General features: G+C 42.7%; 1 pseudogene; it reads right to left on the bottom strand.

The window, feature by feature from the left end:
- Positions 1 to 17,084: 17,084 nt before the first annotated feature.
- LOC128108816 (ADP/ATP translocase 2-like) lies at positions 17,085 to 18,205 on the bottom strand (annotated as a pseudogene).
- Positions 18,206 to 21,827: the final 3,622 nt, after the last annotated feature.

Below are 21,827 nucleotides of genomic sequence, written 5' to 3'. Positions count from 1 at the left end.
CAACATGTAATGATACAGGATATATATTATCATTCCAAAATGTAGGGAAGGGAGCACAGTGAAGAAATACTGGATCAAAGCAAGACCGAAAACCAGCTGGGCAAACTCCAAACTCTGCATTTCCATGTCTGATGTCAAAATGCTCTTCGGATCTCAAACTCTTTTCTGCTTTGTTGACTGCAACACTCTTCTTTCTCTTGGGCTGGTTCCACTTCCTGTTAGCAGCTCTCCTAGGCAGGTATCCCATGACTCTGACATCTCCAACATCTTGGGGTCTCCAAGGCAATTCAGGCTTCAACTTCTCAGCTTCACTCATGACCTCTCTAGGCCTCCATTCAGGGACACCCTGACACATGCCTGGCCTCAGTGGGGCAAATTCCATAACTCCTTTCTTCTATTCTTAACTCTAAAGCCAGAACCACATGGCTGAAGCTGCCAAGTTCTGTTGCTTGCTGGGGCCCCTTGTTCAATCACATCTTCACCAGCTTTCTGTTTTTCATAGTTTTCTTCACTACCTAAGCTTGGCTGTCCTTGAACTGGCTCTGTAGATCAGGTTGACCTCAAACTCAGAGATCCGCCAGCCTCTGCCTTCTGAGTGCTGGGGTTAAAGCTGGTTAAAGCCACCACACCTGGCTCTAAACTTTTCTTTAGTTCCTTTTCACAAGTGGAAGCTTAGCTGGGCATGATCTTGCCCTAAGGTCAGTACTCCCTTTACTCAATTTCTTAATCCACTTATCTCCTTGAACACAGGATTTAGCTCTGTTCCACTTCCTGGTGCTTTTTCTCCTCAAAATTTACATTTTGTAATTTACCCTGCTGAGCTTGCTCCTTTTCATTATAAATCTTCATTAGAGTTACCACGAATATCCACACGACAGAGTCTATACCAGGCTGTTTTGAGATTTCCTCTGCCATCAGGATTAATCCAAAACTCTGGCCTCAGGCAGACTCTTGGGACAAGGGCAAAAGGCAGCCATTTTCTTTACCAAAATATCACAAGAACAATCTCTAGGCAACATACTACGATTCTTCTTCCCTGGAACCTCTTGAGTGAGCACCCCACAGCTCATCAAATCACACTCAGCCCCACTCACTGTCTTCCATGCTCCTACTAGTATGGCCCGTTAAGCAGCAATTAAAATGTTCAACTGCTTTTCTAATACACAGTCCCAAAGTCCATATTACTCCAAACAAAAACATGGTCAGGACTATCACATCAATACCCCACTCCTGGTATTTTGAGAGCTGAGGTTACATTTTAAGTTTTTATTACTATGCCTAAGAGATCCATGAAACAAAAATGCCCCTGATCTGCAAGCCTCTTGCTCAAGGACAGACAGTTCCTGAAATGCTGGAGGCTGTTGTTTATGGGAGATAACAAGCCACACATTTTTCACTCCCCTAAACAAGTTTGTTTAACTCATCTGCACCCATCTGACTCATCTGCACAGTATGTGGTTGATCACATGTGGGTGGGAGGTTCACAGGCTGGAGGTTTGTCAGGATGTATGCTTGTCCCTGATTGGACCGGAAGAGAAATGCAATGAATTATGGGTTTTCCTTCTTAAGCCCCTACAAACTGTGATTCTGGGCCATTTCCCAGGAACCTGGGTATGGACCTGGCCAGAGCCCATCCATTTGGCCAGTATTTAATTAAAGCTTGATTCAAATTTGATTTTAAACTGTGGTAGTGGTTTTATTATTGATCAGTGGGATTAATATTTTCATTACATTAACATTAGGGTTTCTTTTGCTGTGAAGAGACACCGTGACCATGGCAACTCTTATAAAAGAAAACATTTAATTTGGGTGACTCCCTTACAGTTTCAGAGGTTCAGTCCTTTATCATCATGGCGGGGAGCATGGTAGTGTGCAGGCAGATGTGGTGCTGGCTACATCTCGCAGGCAACAGGGAATGGACTGTGACACTGGGTGGTATCCTGAGCATAGGAGAACACAAAGCCCACCCCCACAGTGACACACTTCCTCCAACAAGGCCACACCTTCTAACAGTGCCACTCCCTTTGGGGGCCATTTTCTTTCAAACCACCACAAGAATGTTAATCATATGCTACATTTAGCTTCATCTGGATACACAGCACATTGCTATATGTGTTACTGGCAAACAAAACGAAATACTCTGTTCTCCTTGTGATGTCATACAGAATCTTGTCAATAATAGGTCATCTGTAAATGTGTTAGTGGTAATTTATTCTTAGTTCTAGTATCTCCTCGTGTTACAAAATGGAAAACTTCTTTCTTCCGTGGGAAAGGCTCTGCTACAGAGAGCACTGTATACCAAGGATGGTTTCAATAGAAGATGCTCACTTGAAATAAAAGCAACAACAGCGTGGTTGGAAATGTCAAGTTCAGCACTCACAGGTGTGTGTTTTAATGTTGAGAGTTATTGTCTCATTAACATAAGCATGTATTTGCATATGTTCCTACGTTTGCTTCAGGGTCCCCAGGCAGAATACGTCACACAGAACGTGGTTTTCTGAAGATTCCAGACAACTTTGGTGGGGGCATGCCTGCAACAACAGTGCTCTCACCACGGGAATGTTTTGGGATGTCTTATGAATAATAAGTGTTGAACTTGTTAAGAACACAGTTATTTGGAGGAGTGGAGAGGGCGCAGTTGGTAAAGTTCTTGCCATGCAACATGAGGATCTGAGTTCAGATCTCCAGCACTCATGCAATCATAGTCATAACCACAGTCATAAGAAGCCTAGGTCAGTGGGGTAGTCTGGCATCTCAGTGCTGGGGAGCTGAAGGCAGGTGGAACTCTGGAACTCACTGGCCAGCTTGCCAAGGTAGATTTGTGAGATCCAGGGTAAGGGAAAGCTTGTGTCTCAGGAAGTGACAGGGAAAGTGATACCTGATACCCACCACTGGCTTCCACATACATGCATGCATGCATGTGTGTGCACACCCAAACACCACATGCATGTACAAGAATGTGGACATACAACACCCATTTACATACAACCACATGCACACACACATACACAAGAATATAGTTATTTTCCAGTCAGGGATGTAGGTTAATTATATAGTGCTTTCCTAGTTTGTGTGATACCCCTGGCTCAATCTCCACTACTGGGAAAAAAAAGGGATTATAGTTTCTTCCATAGTCTTTACTCAATGTTTCCTTTTCTGAGTTTGAACTTGTTATCTTTAGAGTAACTTATTTTTGTATGCCCATAACCAAATCCATAAGTCTGTTTCAGAAACGATCTTCATGGAAAATAATCAGTGAACTGAATAACAGGACTCAAATGGTCTTTCCCGAAGGATCTATTGACTTTCCAGCAAGCAGGGGAATGGCTCTATTGGGTGACTGACAAATAACCCAGGGTCTCTCACAATACTCTCTGAGACCACTGTCCAGGGGCAAGCAATACCCTTCCATGCCCACAATAAGGATTCACTGGCCAAATTAATTAATTAATTACACTAATTAATTTAGTGTTTCTAAATTAATTTAAAACAAATTTATGCACTAGTTGACTTCCCAGAGTATTTTAAGTCCAGTCACTTTGTGAAGCTCTCTCTGTGTGTTTACCTGGGATGAGGCTTTTCTAAACACACAGGGACATGGAATCCCTGTGATCATATTCGTGGATACGTGTTCTGTAGAGCATGCTTTGGTAAAGGTGAACGTCTTTTGTCCCATCAGGCCTTTTTTCATACCTTGTATGGAGGACAACTTCTCATTCATCCAAATTTCTCTAGTTGGGAATTGAAAGGACATGCTACCAAAATTCGGGGAGGCCAGACATCAGATCTTATCATGCTTAGGATATGCAGTTGTTGTGGATGTTCCTCCAGTTCACTGGGTGGGGGCAAACTGTGGATGTACCTCAAGTTCACTGGGGGTGGGTGACAAACTGTGGATGTACCTCCAGCTCACTGGGGGTAGGGGGACAAACTGTGGTTGTACCCCCAGTTCACTGGATGGGGACAAACTGTGGATGTACCTCCAGCTCACTGGGGGGGGCGTGGGGGGCAAACTGTGGATGTACCTCCAGTTCACTGAGGGGGTGGGGGGCAAACAAGATGCTTTCTCAGAAGCAGAGACAGTGGTCTAACTTGGGAGGGAGATGCATAACCTAATCATTTCAATATAACAGTAACTGACAGGCAAGAAGCAGAGAGAATGGACAGAAGCTGAGAGAAGGGCCACGGCCACAGGCAGACACTCTTAAAGAAGGGGTTGGGATTAAATGCTTGGGAGGTGGGGAAGAAGTGGCTTCCAGGCAGAGTGTTATGACCACAAAGCTCAGGTAAGGTTGGTGAGGAGGCTACCTGCATTTGACTTTTGATGTTACCAAGGGAACTGTGAAAGGTACTTCCCTGGAGTCTGTGATGTTTGGAAAGGGAAGTCTGTTAAAAACCTCAGAACAACCCCTGCACTCACCCACACCCACAGACGGCTTTTAAACACTGACCACCACCACCCTCAGATGACTTAATTTGGGTCTGTGACAAAGGGGGAAAGGACAGCTAAGCAGTCCAAGAGCAAAGAGGGGCTTCCTGGGGAGCTCCCACACAATTCACCCTCTGCATTATGCCTTAGCTGGCAGCCTGTTTCTCTGGGAAGTGGCTCATTAGCCAAAGGAAAACTCTGACATTAGTTAAAACATTCATAGATGAGACAGGCGATGTAAAGACACACGGTGTTGTCAAATTGGCGTGGGAGCCCTGCAGCCTGTGTCTGGATTTGTGTAGCCTTTTAAAAAAAATTTTTTTTAAATGCAGCATATTTCAAATGGCTAAAAAGAGACTCTGTTGAGTAAAACACACTGAGAAAGTACAGCTAACTTTGTGAGGTCTGAGCCAGGCTATGACGTTCTTCACGGAGCATTTCCTTACACTTAGAGTTTATGCATACCCAAATCTAGTGTTTGCCTTCTTCTCAAGCCTTCCTGATTCTGTGTGGCTGTGTTATTTACGTTCTCTCTTATCTTACAATTCTCTATTGGATCTATTTCCTCTGCCTAAAAGTCTGCTGAAAGCCTCTTTGTTGGGAAAAGCACAACAAAATAAGAACAGAACAGAAGCAACGGGGGAATCTTTCCTCCATCCCGGAACCCTCTGGGGCACTCACAGAAGCTCCTCCTGTTCACAGCACCACCTGGATGGTTCTCAGATGCTTTCTTGGGGCCTGGAAGATGGCTCAGAGGGCAAGAGTGCTTGCGTGTAAGACTGAGGGCCTGAGTTTGAATCCCTGGCAACCATTTAAAAGCTGGACATGGCAGAGTGCGGGGTGGGGATAGATCCCTGGAGCTCACGGACCAGCCAGTCTAGTGGAAAGAGGAAGCTGCAGGCTCAGAGAGGCCCTGCCTCAAAGGAATAAAGTGTCTGCACACACACACACACACACACACACACACACACACACACACACACACACACACACACACACGTGCGCAAGTGCTCTGAGTTACAAATGTTTGCTGGGTTGTGAAGACTAGAATTATTTAAAATGTGCCTCATAGACTTGTCCTCTAGTTCTTTAAAACTGATTGCTGCTGTGATCTGAGGTGGGATGAAGAATTGGGGCCACGCTGAACTCAGCGCCGTCACCAGCATGCTGCGCCACTCAGCGGACAATTTTTTGGGAGCGAAACGTTCTCCAGTACATGGAATTGTATTATGGCACAGGCTCCCCAGTTGCTTTAGAAAACTACTAGTCTATATTAGTTGTACAAAAGAATGTGTATATGTGGCGTTTTCACACACGAATATAACGTCTTTTGATCATGTTCACTCCTCTATGACCCCCCTTACCACCCTCCCCTTCTCTTCCAACCATGCCCCCTCTAGCTTCATGTCTTTGCTTCCCCTACATTTCCTGTTAGAGAAACACACGGTGCTTGTCTTTCCGAGTCTGAGGGCCTCTTGCCTTATTGCACACTAGCATTTAAAGGAGCACTGTAAGAAAAATCTGCTGTTATCTAGAATTTTTCATCAAAGTTAGACAACGAGTAGGAAATGACATTGAAGAACCTACATTAGCTATATTAACTTACTTTGGACTCCACACAACACCATATGTATTTTTAAAAAATGTTTTTTGTTTGTTTGTTTGTTTTGAGACAGGATTTCTCTATACAGTGTGGGCAGGCCTTAATCTTGGTATATAATCCAGGCTGACCCCAAACTCACAGAGATCCACCTGTCTCTGCCTCCTGAGTGCTGGAATGAAAGGTGTGTGCCACCATGGCCAGCCACAGCGTAGTGGTTTTTGTTTGTTTGCTTGTTTTGGTTGCTGCCACTGTTGTTTTAAGGACTCACAGAGAGTGAGATAAAAAGCCAACAGAGGGTGGAGAGGTGGGCCAGCCATGAAGAGCACTCGCTGTCCGTCCTTGTAGAGGACCAGGGTTCAGTTCCCAGCTCCCAGACCCCACGTGGCATCTCACAACTGTCTAACTCCACTTTCAAAGGATCCAATGCCGTCTTCAAGCCTTTATGGGCAGAATCATCATACACATAAAAACATCTTTTCAAAAAGCCAAAGGAACTTCTGTGTATTGAGTTCAAGATCACTTGTTGAGGCCAGCAATTATATATTAATTAAAATGAACCATTATTTTTTTATAGACACTATATAACATTGCTAGCTGTCATGAGGTAGATCCTTATCAGGAGGTAGTGGAATGGAACCTGTTGTTTTTTAAACTAAACCTTTCTGTGTCTTTTAAAAAGAAATGTAAATGATTACAGTTTTTGCTTCAAGAATGCCAATGGGCATGTAGAGACTGGAATCCCTGTGTGTACCCTTGTACCCAACGGTGAGGAGGCCTTACAGGAGGCCTTGTGCCCTTTGAGGGAGGCATCCTGGGTCCTCTCACCCTCTCTCTTATCATCCTTCTGTGCATGGAGGAGTTTTCTACCAGAAAACTTGTCTGTTTTCTTTTTCTAATGTTTAACCTTCAGCAGGAATCACAGGTCCTCTTTGCCTCATGTTTTACATGTGGCATAGTGATTTTTAAAACTTAAAGTCAACATGCTTGAGATTCTGAAAGTTCTGTTAAAAAAATATACCTCTTAGTCGAATAAAAAGGGAAAGGATAGAGAAAGTAGAATTATCAATTACAAGTTAGCAAACCTCTATAGATTATTAATTCAACTGTATAAACTGTAGTTAAATAACTTTTATCAGGCAGACTAGGTTAGGGGATTGAAAGCAAGAAAAAAAGTCCTAAAAACATACAGTGGGTAGCAGTTTATGTGTCAAGAAAAACTGAGAGAATTTTTGAAGCTCTGATGTCTAGCAGATAACACTTAAATCATTTTTCTCCAAACTTCAGTCATAAAACTTCAAAGAACTATAGCCATAATACAAATTTTTAGACTAAGAAGTGGCGTTTGAAGTTATTTTATGGGATTTTGCTGTAAGGGCTCCAATTGATTTGTAGGAAGATAAAAGAAGGAAACTTATTTTCGAGGCTTTGTGGGAGAAGCAGCGTCCCTTCCATTGGTTGCCGCGCCGACGCCTGCGGGGCAGGGTGCTGGAGACGCTGGTATCGTATGCCTATACGAACCGAGCCACTCGCCGCCGCCTGCTGTTTGTGTTGTGGTTAAAATCTGTCATACACTGGTGGTGATTTATTAAATGTTTAATGAGGGAAGACAAAAACTTCAATAACTACAAACAGAAAAGTAGACCATCGCATTAAAATATAATAACACATATTACATTTCTATTTTTCTTCCCGGTTTTCCTTTTCTGAAAATGATGAGGGCATACTGGAAACTCAGACAGCACAAAAGGAACACGGACGACTTGTCTTAACAAAGGCTGTGTTTCCCTTCATGCTTGGCTCCTTTTACCAAAGGGGAAAAATAATCTCTGTCCTGGAAAAGCAGTCAGTCAGCAAGCTTTGCTTATGAGCAGCCTACACAGTCATCTGTGTAGTCCAAATCCCCCACCAGCCATGCAGAGGCGGATGACAGCTTTGAAGTGATGTACCTACTGTGTGCTATTCTGTTTAAACAATGTTCTGATGACCTTCCCTCCATCCATAAACATGAAATAATAAGGTAATAAGTGGCCACAGTCATGTCTGAAATACTGTTTTAAAAATAAATCTACCCTTCTATTTGAATCAAAGGGCCATTTTACTTTATACATAAAATGGGGCTTGCATGTCCATGTCACTCACCTAGCTTCCTTGTGTCCCAAGCTAAGGTCTTTCTGTGTGGGGGAGGGAGGAGAGGTTGGATTACAGTTCCTATTTTCACCGCATGGTTGTGTGTAGAAGACTGCATGCTAACAAATTATTTCTCTCTCCTCAAATCTATCTGACAACTTTGTGGTATCAACTTGCAGTCTTCACAATTGCTCATGTTTATCAATTGTTTTCTATTTAATCCCTATAATGAGGGTTTGGATATTAATAAATATGGAATTTTGAAGATACAGAGGTATTGATTTTGTCACATGCATAAAATTCTAATATGACTCTGTGACCATCTGGCTTGTATTAAAATTGTATTAAAAGGCCTTTCCAGTTACATTCACAGAAATAGCTACACAGTCGTTATGTAATCGGATTATTAGCTTTCTCCATAGATTTGATGGGCATAGACTCAAGATCATAATTCAGTAACATGAAGTGACTTATCTGGGAGATAGATGGCACACCAATGGACCGATGGGCTCAGTGTTCACTCTTTAACTACTGTCTTTCACACTTAGCAGACAGAGACCACACAATGCATCTAAGTGGAAGTTTAAGCTTCTGAACTTTTGGTTCATTAATTCACACATTCATTCCTTCATTCATTATTTCTCCACAGGATACTTATTGGATACTAACTATGCAAATCCTTTGGAACGCACTCAGGAATAACTATGAGGACACAGTAAGGTCTCTTCCGTCTAGGGTTTTATACACTGAGTCCAGAGCTAACCAAAGATAAAGTCTATATGAGGTGAGACATTCTGCGGAAGAAAAAGAAGTGCTGTTGTAACAGAGTTGAATTGTTCTGGACCAGTCAAGACCAGGCTCCCCTATATGACAAGGGCTGCAGGAATTTGCCTTATCATAGTTTTATTTGACCAAATAATTCAATTGTAAGTGTGATTACTTCCCTCATATTAGCATATTAAATAAAATTAATCATAAAGCAATGTCACTCATTCATCAGTTTGTTAAAAACATTTAAATCAAGTTTTATGACTGTTTTTGCCTGAATCAATATTTCTTGATGTATTTTTTTGCTTCAGCACCTAAAGAACAATTTCCTTTTAAATAAAGTTATTTTTCCTTAGACACTAGAACTTGGACTACTTGTGATATGACAGTGAATCTTAATTAATGTAATAAAGGACTACTGCGTTTGCGTGAGTTTGTTCCCTGTTACTATAACACAGTGCCCGAGGCTGGGTACTTCTTGAATGAAAGAACTTTAATTAGTCACAGTTCTGAGGCACAGTACAGCGTCAGGTTGGCTCTGGCAGCTTCATGGCAGACGGCATCACACCAGTGACATGCATAGAAGAGACAGAAATCACACAGAAAGACAAGGAGCCAGAAAAGGACTCGGGCGTCAGACTCAGGCCCCTATAACAGGTCTCATGAGAGCTAACTTAGGGATCCAAGGGCTGCCCTTCCAGTGACCCACAGAACTTCCATCGTTCCCAACACACAAACCTCATCTGAATTGTAGAAACACTTAATCTGTCAATACTGTCCCCAGGTAGAGTTGCTAACATCGACTGCACAGGTTGTTCAGACTTAATCTGCTGCATTTAAAGATTGATTTAAACCAAGTGCCTCAGTCATGATACCACTGGAGAGACGGAGTGACAGAGTGGACCCAGTGCATGACAGGGAGTCACACTGGCCTTGCTACAACCATGTGTAGAATCATTAAGAACAGTAAATTCATTCAACTTGACAAATACTCAGCCTCAACTGGACGTTTCTTGGCAGAAGCCATTTGAATCTTCATGAAAAGGGTCCTGTCCTGAAGGACACTGTCTTATATTTACGAGGAAAAACAATTCCATTAGTACTATGTAATAGGATAGAACTAGTTTTGAGGAAACAGCTAAGAATTGTCGTTGTTCAGATGACATATTAAAAAACATAAAGATTGGCTCTGGAGAGACGGCGCAGCAAGTAAGGGCCTTGCTGCTCAGTCAAGAGGACCAAGGTTTGATCTCAGCACCCACATCAGGTGGCTTAGAACTGCCTGTAACTCCAGCTCCATGGGATCCTCTTCTGACCTCTGAGATAGTTGCACTCATGTGCACACGCGCGCGCACACACACACACACACACACACACACACACACACACACACACACATGAACGCATGCATTCACATGCAAGAGCAAAGTAAAATCTTTAAAATGAATAAATAAACAAATGGAAAATAAAACCAGAAAGCATTAAGACTGAGTAAATCTAAAAGAGCTCTGTGCAAGAGCTATGGAGCAAAATAGTCCTAGAAAGTCAGTGGGGTTTCAGTATGCAAAGATGGATACATGGTTCCCGAGGACAAGCTCACTATAAGAGTGTGGGTGAACTTTAGTGACTCGGAACTGAACTCATAACAGAACAAACATGTCTGACCAGCTGCTCTGCAAGACCTGAACAGTGACACCGGCTGACATGCCAACATGGACAGGGGAACTCTCACAGGGCCCCATCTCTAGATGAAGAGCTGTTGGCAATTCATCACTGCTGAGACGGAGAATCAGTCTTCCCTAGGGTGAGCACCTAACGGTTTTCCAACACCAAGTTGTCAACCCTGAAAACATATCCATATGAGCAACACTAAATGGACTCAGCAGGTCATGTTATATGTTTATGTGGATATGTACATGCAACAATGATAAAAGCAAGCAAAGAGGAGATTTTTTCCCTAACCTTCCTTCTCCCAGGGTCAACATCCCGCCTTCCTCCTTGTACCATCGCATCAAAGTTGCTCTTTGATTTCTTCTCTGACTAGTTTCCTGCAACAGCGAAAGGAAGGACGGAAACAGCTTTCATACAATGCCGACATTTAGATCCTCAAATATTTGTCCCACTAGTGAATAAATGAATGAATCCATGTCCCAACCTCCTTTCCCTTCCAACCTCTTTCTTTGGCTATGAGATGGTAGTAGCCCTGGTCTCCGAATCTAGAGAGTGATTTGGAAGTCAGTTAAAAGCATGGCTTCTCAGATCCTGGTCCCCAGGAAAGGGCCCAGTTTGTCCCTTCTTGGGTTACGGTAAGAGAGGATCACCCTCGCGTTCCTGAGGTACTTCGCTTTGAAGATGAGGAAGCTGGGGGTTTTCACACCTCCTACTCTTGTCACTCCTGTGGCTGTAAGCGGAGGGTGTGACAGCTAGAGCAAGCCAAAGGGGGACAGAGAAGTTGTCCTAGGAGACTTCCACTCACTCAATTGATACGAAGTAGACTTCTTGCTTCCTGGGATTGCAGGGCTTTGTCTCACCTGGAAGGTCATGCAGCTTGGTATTATGTCCTCCATGGGTTTGACAAAATAACCCTGTCACACCATCCTAGCAGAGCAGACACATGTGCCAGACAAGGGAGCCTATGCTGGGTGTGTGTGCGCGCGCGCATGTGTACGTGTGTGTGTGTGTGTGTGTGTGTGTGTGTGTGTGTGTGTGTGTGTGTGTGAACTTGACAGGAGCGGCAGTCATCTGGGAAGAGGGAGCCTCAGTAGAGGAATTGCCTCTGTCAGGCTGGCCTATGAGTGTGTCTGTCTGTCTTCTTGACCGATTATTGATGGGGGAGTGTTGTATTTCATTTTTTACTCTTTTTTGGGGGGCCCGCCACCCAGCTCCCAAATAAATCACACACGGAGTCTTATTATTACTCATGAATGCCTGGCCTTAGCTTGGCTTAGTTTCTAGCCAGCTTTCCTTATCTTAACTTATATCCCTCTAGCTTTTGCCTCTGGAGTTTCCTGTTCTCTTACTTCCATAACTCTTACTCTGACTCCATGGCTTGCTGGTTGTGTGGCTGGGTGGCTGAGTCCTCCTCCTTCTCTGGGTCCTTCTCCTTTCATTCTTCCATCTCTTTCTCTCTCTCCTCCCAGATTTCTCCCTCTGTATATTCTCTCTGTCTGCCAGCCCCATCTATCCTTTCTCCTGCCTTGCTATTGGCCAGTTCTTTATTAGACCATCAGGTGTTTTACACAGGCACAGTAACACAGCTTCATAGAGTTAAACAAATGCAGCAGAAACAAAAGTAACACACCTTAAAATAATAATCGACTTCAGGGGAGGACCCCACTCCCTGTGGGCAGTGCTGCCCCTGTGCACGGTGATCTCGGGTTCCATAAGAAAGAAAACTGAGCAGAGCATGGATAGCAAGCTAATAAGCATTGTTCCTCCATGGTCAACATCAGTTCCTGCCTCCAGGTTCCTGCCTTAGGTTCCTGTTCCCTGACTTCCCTCAGTGATGGACTGTGACATGGAAGTGCAAGCCAAATAAACCTTTTCCTCCTCAGGTTGCTTTTGCTTATAGCGTTTACCACAGCAATAGAAAGCAAACTGAGGCAGAGCCCAGAGGCACTTAAAAGCTATTGCTTTGTTAGATAATGGAGGCAATATTTTTACATTTAATTTTTCCATTTGTTTTTATTTCTCCACTACAATGTTGTTGTTGTTGTTTTAACCATATCCAATCAGATCCCGAGGAGAATGAGTCTGGGGAATGTAAACCTTGGTGAGGGATGTCCCTAGCCTTACACTTGGGTTACAGTTCCCATCCTGCCTACATGATGCTCAAGGCTCACAATGTGCCAGGGAAGGCATGAGTGTTTGCCCTCCTGCCTGAGTGACTCTTACTATGCACCAGCAGGGCTGGCTCATTCCTGCATCCCCTTTGCTGACTACTCTGGGGAATCCAAGAGGATGCTGCATCAGATTTCCCTGGTCTAGGGCCATTCTGGAACAATTGGAGCAAAAGACATCCTCACACATTATCCCTTGGCACACATTGTTGGTATCTGCGGGACTTTTATGCCTTTTTAGGAGGCGGAATTTCAGAAGGGCACCTCAGCGCTCTAAGTCATCATAATAATCACCCAAACTGACAAGACAGTCAAGTTTCAGCTTCAATTTGGTTAGCAGTCAAGGGAAATAACATGGTGTGAACGACTCCTCTGAATAAAGCTGTAATTGTTTTGTTATAGCCACACATTACCCTTCTTGCTAAGAAAGTAATCTATAACAAGACAGCCTGTTGAGCTTGCTCAACGAGAAAACAAAGCTTCATTAAAAGATCCATCTTCACAAGAAGGAAATTGTGTGTGTGTGTGTGTGTGTGTGTGTGTGTGTGTGTGTGTGTGTGTGTGGTGTGTGGTATGTGTGTGTGGTGTGTATGTGTGTCTGAGTGTGTGTGTGGTGTGTATGTGTGTGTGTGTGTGTGTGTGTGTGTGTGTGTGTGTGTGTGTGTGTGTGTGTTTGTGGTGTGTGGTATGTGTGTGTGGTGTGTATGTGTGTTGTGTATGTGTGTGTGTGTGTGTGTGTGTGTGTGTGTTCTTTCCTCACTCTAATGATTCTGGGATAAATGCTTCAAGCATACTTTTATAATTATTTACAAACCTCAAAACAAGCATGTTGAGCTTCCTTACCCATCCCACACCACTGCATTTAACTGCTTATGTCAGTAGGAAACACAGCAGAAAATGGTCGAACAGATATTTTGGAAACCTAGAGCCTAAAATCAGCACCATTGCCAGGGAAAGAATGCAAATCCATGCTCCAGACTCCCTCCTGTTTAGTCTACAGGACATCTAGTGGTGAGCAGAGCACTAGCAGCAGCCAGCTCACTCCTGTGAGCCCTTCTATCCCCAGTTCCTTCAATGCCAATTTTTTTTTTAATTGCATGCTGGAAAAACAGAAAACTGACCATCTGTTCCAACTGCAAAATGTTTTGGGAAAAACAAACATAAGCTGACATTTGGATGTAAGCACTGAAAAGACGTGGCCATAAACTAAGTGGAGAGATTTCAAAAGACATGTGAGCATAAACTATACATTATCAGAAACTCAACAAGGGTTGAGTTTCAGTGACGCTGTGTCCCTCAGAGATAGCTGATCTTCCCTGGACATGTTGAAGGTTCACATGTCATTCCCTCCTAAAAGTCGTCCTCTGAGTTCTGTTTGCAAAACTTCTTATTTCTACCTGGGCAGGATTATTAGTATAAATTGATAAATGCATTTTATGTAACAATTACCAGTTATTTAAACTTTGCCCTCAATTATCCATGGGTAGGCACTTCCAATTTGAAATAGGTAGACAAGTGTAGAAATTCTACAAAATAGGTAACATGCTGCCCCCACAATATCTGAAGGGTAGAAATATTCCTCTATATAAGTTTTATGAGTTTGGGTTCCCAAATCAATCTCAAAGATCAATATGATTGTATACTTTTAAATAGCTTTTCCAACTTATATTTAAAATAATTATGAACACAAACTCATTTGATGTGGCTATTAGTGGTTTAATTAGGTAATAATGAGCCAAATGCCACTGGTTAGCATGGAGCCAGCACAACAGGACATGCTTCAGCATGAAGCACCGTTGAGTGTTAAAAACTTCATCTTTATGTGCGAATATGCACGGGCATACTGTGTTAATTATTGTGGAAGGATTCTTTCTACTTCGGAACACTAACAAGTGGGTGATTCTGAAATAGACGATGTTTTGCAGCTGTCTGTGGATTACTTTGATGACGCCTATAAATCATGAAAATTACACAGTACTGTTAGTATGTGTATTTACTACATACAGAAAATGCATTGTAGATGCCATAATGTGGGACATGCATGTCTCAAACAAGCAAGGTGGAGAGAATTTTTTGGTCACTCAATTTCAGTTTAAGGCAAAAATCTCACATCTCTGTGTTAAAGTATCTACCCGTTAGTTATCACTGTTGGCTTTTTGATTTCTATTTCTTCACCGTTGGAGAAGAGAGACACTTGCTTTGGTATCAGCCCTTATGGTTAAATCATGACACTGGATGACAACAGGAGGGTCAGTTTGTGAGCTGCTGATTTAGAATGTGAAGACAATCAGTTGCAGGTGAGCAGATGTGAAGCGCAGAGATGGGCCGGCCTGGCTTCACTCACTCAGCTGCTCTCCGAGTCCGGCCAGCCTTCCTCCAGGGCAGGTGCTGCTCCATGTGTGACCCTGCCCTGACTCCACTGGGTCGGGTACTTCCCTGGTGCTGTGCTAAAACACCATGACCAAGGCAACTGACAGAAAGGCATTTATTTGCCTCATGGTTCCAGAGGGATCAGAGTTCCTCATGGTGGGAGGTATGGCAGCAGGCAGCCGGGCAATAGAACCGGGAAGCTGAGAGCTCATGCCTTCCCTGGCAGACAGGAACCAGAGAGACCTGACTCCCACTGATGTGCCTCCTCCAGCAAGGCTGCACTGCCTGAACCTCCCCAAACGTGGCCGCCAACTGGGGACCAAGTGCTCCAATCCCAAGATTATGGGGGACATTTCTCATTCAAACTACTACACCTACCTTCCAAATTCACATGATGATACCTTAAACCCCAAATGTGACCATATTTGGAGATAGGCCTTAAAAGTGCTTCACTAAAGTTAAATGAGACCTTAAAGATGAGGCCCTGATCCTACAAGATTGACGTTCTTGTAAAGAGAGAAAGAAAGCCAGAGGTGCTTACACATAGAAGGATGGCCACAGGAAGACACAGGAGAAGGCTCATGTCTGCAAGACAAGGGAAAAGGCCTCAGGAGAAACTCTCTGCTGGAACCGCCATCTTCCAATTGCAGACTCCAGAAATCTAAGAAAAATGTACCTGTTTTGCTGTTGAAGGCACTGTTAGTCACCTGTGGAATTCTGTTGACAGCTTCCACACAGTCTGCTGAAGAGCTGACTACCACCAGCCTGAAGTACAGTGCTGACCCAGAAGAAAACCGTAGGGTGAGTGGACACAGTCTCATCCCTAACCAGGAAGCCATTTGCAATTGACAGCTGCGGGGAGAGGGGCAATCAGTGTTTTCAGTGGAGTGACATTGGGTGCACCAGCCTCGCCCCAGGCAGGCGATATGCTCTGGAGTAGTTGGCTAACACAAAACAGACTCCACGTTTTCTTTTAATGGGATTTTTTTGTTTTGTTTTGTTTTTTAAGAGAAAGAACATGATGTTGGGTGGGTAGGGATGAGAGGATCTGAGAGGAGTTGGGGGAAGGGAAAGAATATGATCAACATATGTTGTATGAAAAAATGTAAAATCCAAGATTTCTATTTTTTTCATTTAAGAAAAGGAAGAAAAAGAAAACCCAGAGAGCAAACACATTTCATAAATAAATGAGCAATATCCCTCCTCACAACTTCTCATTTTTTGTCCATGTTCAATTGTGATTTTGGAGCATTTTAATTCACAAAAGCACAATGAAGTCAATAAACTTGACATCTCATAGTCCCACTTGTCCTACTTCATTGGCCTTAAATTTTATTTTCTTCCTTAATACACGTGCCCTCCTCTCATTCCAGGCATATGGAACTTAACATTCCAGATTCACCACACTTCCATGCCTCTGGACCTACTGTTTCTGTATAACCTAGAATGCCTCTCTTTCAAGTGCTCATAAATGATTAATTTTCACCTCATTTTTTTCCTCAAGGCACTTTCCCTTAGCCCACAGAGTCATGTCAGTGAGGTTTATTTCCTTTTGTAGATGTTCTGGAAGCATCAGAATTGAATATAGCCATCATTAATTGTTATATTATCCAGCATATGACTGAGTCTCATTGCATATTGAGAATTCCAAAAATGGATGGCTTCTCTCATTTTTTCCTTTTTCTTTACTTTTTTTTTTTTAAATTTGATTCCTTTGATATTTTTATCAGGAGTGACTGAAATAAAAATGTAATTGAGTCCCATCATGGCCATCATCATGGAAATGGGTTTAGTATAAAAATAATAACTATTATTACTTCGTGCTTTCAGACAGGGAGCAGTTCCCATTAATAAGACAAACAAGCCCAGAGAATCTCTTCAGAATGTTCAAAATATGCTATGTAACACAACATGCCCATTCACAGGGTTCTGGGACACTGAGGCAATACTACGTGAACCTCTTGATTTCATCATACAAGACAGGCGTGAAGTCCCACCCACACCCACGAGAACACTGGACCATTCGCCCTGGAGACACCTTCCACGAGCAGTCTTCCTCCAGAAGTCAAGTGCACCTGTATGCATATCAAATGACGGTGAACTTTGTCACAGGAATGGGAAGTCAAGACAGCAATTTCAGGGACAGATTGTGCAGTCATCCAGCTGATGAAGATATTTTGGAATCTGGAAGCATTCCCTCTGTGGTATCATAGATACCAAAGCAGGCAGCTCTGAGGATGATAATTCCCTGCTCAGACACATTAAAGCCTCGGTAGAGGTCTTGATCCCATCCAATTTGTAGACCTCAGTCAGGCAGTCAATGGGGCCTTTGAATTCTTCAGCTTTGCCCACATCAGCTGTTAGGCACATACGGGCAAAGCATAGGGATGTGGTCCCATGGCAGCAGTACTTGATGTTAGGTTCCCTGCCAAGTAGTGCCCAGACTGGGTCCTGTGCTCCACACCACCCAGGAGATCTGCTTGGGTTTCTCTCTGAAGGCTAAGTTGATAGCACAGGTGTGGAAGTATCTAGTGACATTGGCCAAGTGACCACACCAGGACAGGGCTCTCTGCCCGTTGTCTATGACCACAGTCTAAAAGGCCCTTGTGTTGGCTGCCCGCTGTGGTGGGTTTGCTGGCATGCTGCACGTGCAGCAGCAGTGTGACCTGCTGGACGGGGCCACTACAGCCTGGAAGACGGCTGCAGCCCCTCCACTTGCCATCGAGTCCTTGGGAATGACACAACATCTGTCACTGAAAGAAAAGAAAAGGGAGAGAGTATGGGGCAGGGTAATGCTGACTGCTGGCTCTGGGCTGATTGTTCTCCTTTTGAAATGATTCAGGATCAGAGCAGATGTATTACTGTATTTAGTACTTCAACCTGAGCATAGGAAGAAGCAGGCTGATAAATACACGCACGTTGCTTTGTGAAATAACTGTGTCTTGAAAACGTTCTGTAGCTACAAACTTACACATTCTTGAGTGTGCTGTAAAGGAGCATTATTCTGCTCAGTAAAACAAAGATTTCCCCTTTTTCAAACACCCATCAATAGAGGTGAGCTTACCGCATGAGAATTAATGCCCGGGGTTCTTATAATGAGCTCTCCCAAACTGAAAATACTCTTTGAAATATTTCTAGAAGTAAAAACTTATAATGTAGAATAAGCCTCATGAGACTGATCAATAGGATTTTTAAAACATTGGGATAATTGTGAAAGTTAAATTTTAAACAATCTTTAATTAGAGACAATTAAAGATTTAACATGCATCCTTGGATACTAGAGACCCACACACAGTTCTACTTCAGGAAAATATTTCACTCTTGATTAGTTGATGTGTTTATCAAAAGTAATCATCTTTAAGCTGGGGAGATGGCTCAGTGGGTAAAGTGTTTGTCTTGCAAATATGAAGACCTGAGTCTGGATCTGGATCTCCAGAATGCAGGTGAAAAGCCCAGCATAGATGCACACACCCATTACCTCAGCGTTGGCGGGCAGAGACAGAAGGATCCCTGTGGCTCACTGGCCAGCTAGTCTAGTCAAATCAGTGAGTTCCAGGCTCAGTGAGGGATCCAGTCTCAGAAAGTAAAGTGGAAAGCGATTGAGGAAGAGATCTGATGTTGACATCTGGCTTGCTTACACACACACACACACACACACACACACACACACACACACACACACACACACTAATACCCCCACAATAATACATATATTCTCACAAAAATTAATAACATTTGTTTCCTAGTTTCAATAAAGAAATAAAAGTATGACACAAGATTTTGTTAGCATTGCACACAGCACATAAATACAATATGAAGATACCTGAAATATTTCCTATCAGTTACCAAACATTTACTTCATATACTATTATTCTTTTATTGCCACGTGCTACTGAAATTATATCAATTTTTTTCAAATGAGTAAGTCTTATTGGTTAGCTTATGGAAAACATTTAACTATGTAAAATTCACAGGGAAACACCATGGCCATATTTAAAAACAGCTATATGGATCAAAGTAGACCATAGAATTGTTATGCACAAAGTCAGAGGGCCCACTAAGTGTCACAGGGCACACTAGGCAGGTGCCTGTTGTCAGTGTCTGTCACAGGGTACACTACAGAAGTACATGACATCAGTGTCACAGGGTGCGCTAAAGAGATGCATTTTGTTGGTCTCACTGGAACGCACAGGGTCAGTTCTTAAGTGTTGATTTATGGTTCATGTTGTGTAGCTGGCAGATCTCCTCACTCTTCAAAGCACAGGGAACTTCTGACTCAGTCTTGCATCTCAGAATTGAGAACTCTTGGGTCATAGTGCATCAATAATTCTGAATTGTCTAAAGATTTTTTGGTGATGAACTTGTGTTTGGTTATAAGGTTTCATTACAGAGGTGTCACATCAGTGACAGGACCTTACCCACTTAAGCTTGGAGAGCTTTTCTTTGCAGTTTGGTTGAAAAAACAACTAAACTATCCTCTTTAATGTCGTGCACAGGTTTGTTTCCACAACCAGGGAACTCTGACAGCTCCTCTCTAATATCTTGTCTTGACACAGATGCAATTTTGAACCTAATGGATGCAAATGGTGGGTTCACACGTGAGGAAAACAATCTCTTTAGTCTGCCTTGTGGAAGAGTAAGTCTGCACGGTTCGTGTTGAAGCCACAGTCCATGCTTACTACTTAGGCTGGTGATGTATTTTTAAATCAGTAATTCACAAATGATTCTTTCCTAAAGATGGGACTTCTGAACTCTTTTCCAGGGCACCTTGGAGTGACTATTACAGCAATGAATGCCAAACAAGAACTATAAGAACTAAGGAGGAGATAAACACAGAAGCACAGGGATACACTATACATTTAGATACTTTACAAGGCATATGTTTCATTCCTGTATATATATCTTCATTAATGTACTCATTCACAATATGTGTGTGTGTGTGTGTGTGTGTGTGTGTGTGTGTGTGTGTGTGTACACATATGTGCATGTAAGTGAGGTCAACTAGCCTGAAACGTTGAAAGTGATGAGTTGACACTACATACTTGAGTTCCAATATTCCATTTTCCATTTATAAACTAGGTCACTCTATGTAAGTGACCTCAAGTTCTGAACTCCAGTTTAGTGCTTTGTGAACAAGACACATTTACATAAACTTTCCCATTCAAGCAGTGGGTTAGTTGCCTTAGGGAGAGCATTTTCTGGAGTGAAGTAGAAAATGAAACAGCAGTGTGCTGAATGTAAATTCAAGCTATAATACCGGACCATGGTTTTGGTTATATGCTTTTAGCTGGGAAGAAGAAAGGGAGATTTGTGGTGACTGTGGATCTCTTGAGGGCTATACTTTTCCCAAGAGGTAAAAATTTTAAACTTGTTTGGGGATTAAAATTTAAGGCACATCGTAGGATAAAATGAGGAATGCCAACAATTGCGAGATTAATAGGAAGTGTTAGCAAAATGAAAGTCCACAAATGACACTGTTTTTGGAGTAAGAAGAGAGGCACATCTCTGGAGCCCAGAAAGAAGAAAACAAGGACACATGCATCATTATTGTATGTAAACCTGTACTTAGGTGTGCTGGAAGCTGACCAAAGATCCAAATTTGGTAATGAAAATGGGGTTTGATTGTCTGAGCATGTGAGAATGATGGAAGTCATGTCAAGAGGAATAATAATTATTTCTAGGAATAAGAAGCCTAGAAAGTGAATATAAGTATATTGTTACATTTGTTGTTGCTATAACAAAATGCCTAAGGATACTTTGATTCTTAGTAAAGAAAAGACGATCACGATTCTTGTGGCAGAAGGGTCCAAACAACATTCACTGGCCCTTGGATTGGCTGTGGTACAACTTGTCATAAAATCAGAAGGAGAACCAGCCATATGCAGAAAGGGCCAGGTACATGGGGTGCTCTTGCTTTTTAGCAACTTCCTCTCTGGAGAACTGACTTAATGCAGGAGACCAGCATTAATTCCTTCTGAGAATAATGCCCCATGACAGTCACCTTGCATTTGGCCCTTTCTCTTGAGCATTCCAGTGCCTCCCCATGTTACCATTCTAAGGATCAAGCCTCCAGCATGTGAACTTTGAGTGACAGATTATTTGGAAATCCTAGCAAACATTGGTATGTGTTGGGCTTTTCGATATGGATGTGATTGCAAGTACTGGAGCAGGAAGGCAGCCTAAGGTGATCATGTTCATGAAACAGTTCCTTAGATGCCTAGCCACGGGATTCTAGGTGTGGGACAAATAACACAGTCCACTTTGATTATGTATTTATTGGAAGTAGGAACCTGGAGAATTTGCTAAAGATATTAATATGGGACAAGCTGTTTAACATGGGGACTGGCACCTAGAAGATACTCAACAAATGTTTTTTTTCTTCTCCTTCTGGAAGTAGAAGGTAGAGAGGCCAATGCTAACCTTACACAAGCAAGGCCTTAGTCCCTCCATCTGTAAAATGGGCACAGTAACAACCCTATATCTCAAGATGTAATGGTACATTGTTGTACAACGGACACTATGAAATTTAAGGCATGGTCGCAATATCTATTAAAAGGTAGCCATGTGAATTTCATGCTTTTAATTATAAGACAGCTTAATAAGATTTCAGAGTGACAGCATAGTCACCAAAGCCAGTGTTTGTTGTGTGTGTGTAGGTAGGTGATTGTGCAGGTGGAGGTCTAAAGTTGAG

This window comes from Peromyscus californicus, unplaced genomic scaffold (genome assembly GCF_007827085.1).
Source record: "Peromyscus californicus insignis strain IS unplaced genomic scaffold, ASM782708v3 Scaffold_13__1_contigs__length_99412109, whole genome shotgun sequence".
Taxonomy (NCBI): Eukaryota; Metazoa; Chordata; class Mammalia; order Rodentia; family Cricetidae; genus Peromyscus; species Peromyscus californicus.
This window is presented reverse-complemented; position numbering and strand designations above follow the sequence as displayed.